The sequence below is a fragment of the Grammomys surdaster genome, unplaced genomic scaffold (assembly GCF_004785775.1).
Source record: "Grammomys surdaster isolate TR1022 unplaced genomic scaffold, NIH_TR_1.0 193, whole genome shotgun sequence".
Lineage (NCBI taxonomy): Eukaryota > Metazoa > Chordata > Mammalia > Rodentia > Muridae > Grammomys > Grammomys surdaster.
The window spans coordinates 4,455,942-4,459,631 of NW_021604638.1; positions in this window are offsets into that span (position 1 = coordinate 4,455,942).

Genomic DNA, 3,690 nt, shown 5'->3' on the forward strand with positions numbered 1-3,690 from the left:
CCCAGCCTTGCGGAGATAGCATGGAAGATTGGCAGAGCCATCTCCCACACTGACGTCTCATGGGTGGCAGGGCTGATGTTTCTGGCTGGCCGACTATAGCTGCTGCATGCATGTGGCCTCTGGCCGAGAAACATGGCGGCTGAGCTAGGCAGAAAGGCCACAGCTTAGATAGTCAGATTAACCAGAGACCGCATTAAATAATTACTACAACAAAGTGGCGCACCAATTTCAGGCATGAATTCACTAGAAATTTAAGTCTATTCACCTGAGAGTAAAAGGTATTTGTTTGTTTGTTTGTTTGTTTGTTTTAAGAAAGTGAGTGAGTGATTGGTGCTGATAGGAGTCACGTGACTCCTAGCACAGGAACACTGAACAAAAAACTGCAGCTGAACTTCCCGGCTGTGAGGAAACGCAAGTTGCTTTTTGTTAGGAAAAGAAAAAAGTAGCTGACTCTAGAGTAGAGAGTAGTGTATGTGAATTAAAATTGAGATTATTTGTTTTTAAGAAAGATTTAGAAACAGTTTTGTCCGATTCACGTGGGGAATCTTGCCTGCGGTTCGGAACAAAGATAGGTAGAGAAAATTTGTCTGTGGCTCTAGGCACAGAACCACAGACAGACAGGTAGACTTTTAGCCAAGAGAGCCTCCATTGTGGAGCAGTTACTGATTTAAGTATAAAAGTTAAAATATAGGGATTATTTGCTCTTAGGAAAGATTTATAAACAGATTTGTCTGAATCACATAGGGATTATCACCTGTGGTTTGAAATTTAGATAGGGAAAATTGTCACTGGCTCTAGAGTAAAGAGTACAGTGTATAAGTGGAAGCTGCTCTGGGGTACAGAGCCAAACAGATAGATGGTATAAATAAAAAACTGTTCTAGGCAGAGGGCCGAACAAAAAGATAGTGTAAATCAGATGTATTCAAATGATATAAAGTTACTTTGCCTCACAGGAGACTCGGGTCCTATCTAATGTGGGCCCCACGGGAATTCTGGGTTCTTTTCCTGCTTGGCAAAATAGGGAAGGCCTAAGGAATAGGCACATACAGTATTTTAGTTATTAAGTTGATTTTATTTTCAAGATTGGTGTGATTTTCAGTTTTGTGGTTATATTTTTCCTCTGGGAAAGAGGTCAAGATAAAGGTTTTTCTGGTTACTGGCTCAAGAAAATGCTGTTTTGGGAAAAATCTTTTGTCTGTGTGTTTTCAGAAGAGACGATTAAGATATTTCTTCCTCCCAGAATTATATGGATTAGACATGACAGAGGCAGGCCACCAGAATACTACATTCCAGAATTCAAACAAAAAATTATCTTGATACTAAAATTTGTTTTGAGAATTGTATATTGCAGAATACACAGCCTTGGTGTATCTACTCATCAAGCAAGCTGAGCAGACCTGCTCGAACCTCTGATGTCCTGGAATCTCAGCTGGACTCAATGAAGACACAGATGTAAGAGGCTTATAAATTTACCCTTCCTTCCACCCCTCTTCTAATATCTCAACGCCCATAATCAGCTTGAAGAAGCTAATGAAGAGTTGGCACCCCTATTCCCTGGGCTTGGGGACTGAAGTGGTTAATATTGGGTTGTCTTTCTAGGGAAAAGTAGTAGTTTTGTTGGAACAGGGAAGAATAGCTAGGATTGATTACTTAGCCATAACCTATTTGGTAGAAATCTGTATAATTGTTATTAAGCTAAAGTTATATTTCTTTCTCTCTTTCCTTTTTTTTTTTTTTTTTTGGTTTTTCGAGACACGGTTTCTCTGTATAGCCTGGGCTGTCTTGGAACTCACTCTGTAGACCAGGCTAGCCTCGAACTCAGAAATCTGCCTGCCTCTGCCTCCCAAGTGCTGGGATTAAAGTTATATTTCTTAAATGGTACAAAATTTATTTTGATTTCAAATTTAAGGTTTTCATTGGTACAAGTTTCTTATTGATATGAAAATGAGATTAATATTGTTACTCTCATAGGCATTGTGCCTATATAACACATTTAGGAATACAAGGCTTAGACCCAGTCCTTCTTTAACTTTTTAAAACTGATTTGAGATGGTTAGCCTGTGAGTTAAGGGCCTATAGCAAATTCATGGCTCTGAGTTTATTGTTAGGATGTTTATTATATTTTAATTAGAAATAGCTGAGAGGAGTCAAAGGACAACAGTCCAGATTGCCTTACATGGATAGTTGGTTTTCAAAACATCAGAAGTCCACAGAATTGATGTTACAAACATTTCTGTATTCAGGTTCATTTTGATTAGAGACCTGTCTGCTCCTGACAGCTTCACTGTCTTGGATTCTAAGAAGAAATTGAGCATCTTTGGAGTTACTCCAGTTGTGGTGAGACAGCCACTAGGCAAGAATTGCCTCTTTTCATCTACAGACAAATTACTGTCCTGAAAAGGACACACTTACAGAATAGTCGACTGATTATATCTGCCAAGACAGAGTAATCAGCCCTTAAAAATTCGGCATTACTAGGTCTGTCAGATGATTCTGGGCCAGAAGGCTGAAGATCGGATGCTCCAATGTTTTGAAGTAAGGGACTGTCCAGATGTTCAGCGGTCTTTATAAATTGGCTAAGTTTTAGAAGCCTCAGTTTGTGCTTCCCATATCTTCAGTTAATTCAGTCATTCTGGATTTCTGATGGAGTTGAAGACTTATAGTCTAACAGCCAACAAGGCTCTTGACTTTGAGAGGATGGTTTTTAGATGGCATTCATTCTAAAGCCAAGAAAAAAGCCAGGTTCAGAACTAAGTCTTTTAGTTAGGAGAGATGACAGAGGTTCTGTCTAGTCAACAAGATGATGGACTGGGTATTAGGTCTATCTTGTACGCTACTGATACAAATTGGTGTAGTTATGCTCTATTGTATTTTGAAAGGTTTTTTAATTTTATTTTAACAGAAGGGTGATATGTAGGAGGAGCTAAGGTGGGAGGAGTTAGGAGAGGAAGAGGAGGAGTAAGAAGGAGAAGAGGAAAAGGAAGAGGAGGAGCTAGGAGAGGAGAACGAGAGGGGGGGAGATGGAATCAGATGTTTACATGTCTGTAGCAGTCAAAGGTAGTTGATGTATCTAGGTTGGGTTTTGGGTTACACTTCTGAGTGTATGGGTATCTTGTTACTTATCATTACCAAATATATAAATCTTGATTAATCTTTAAGCGTTAGAGTCTCATCTTTCTACTGGGCCCCCGTGGATGGCGGGATGGTCTGGGAAATGCCCAGCCTTGCGGAGATAGCATGGAAGATTGGCAGAGCCATCTCCCATGATGGCGTCTCGTGGGTGACAGGGCTGGTGTTTCTAGTTGGCCATTTCTAGCTGCAGCGCGCACATGGCCTCCAGCCATGAAACATGGCGGCTGAGATAGGCAGAGGCTCCACAGCTTAGATAGTCGGATTAACCCGAGGCCACATTAAATAATTACTACAACAAGGAATAAATTCGCTAGCACACCCCTTAGCGGATGCTTAGTGCCCTCAGATACATGCAGAGCTGCGCCTACTAACCTCCAGGATGGATCTCAGTCCAGTCAGACCGACAGCCAAGATGAACCATCAATTTAAGCAATAAAATTTAACCAGGATATAAGATGCTTTCAAACTTCTGTTGTATCTGTGGCTTTTTGAATTCTCTCTCTCTCTCTCTCTCCCTCCCTCCCCCCTCTCTCTCTCCCTCTCTCTCTCTCTCTCTCT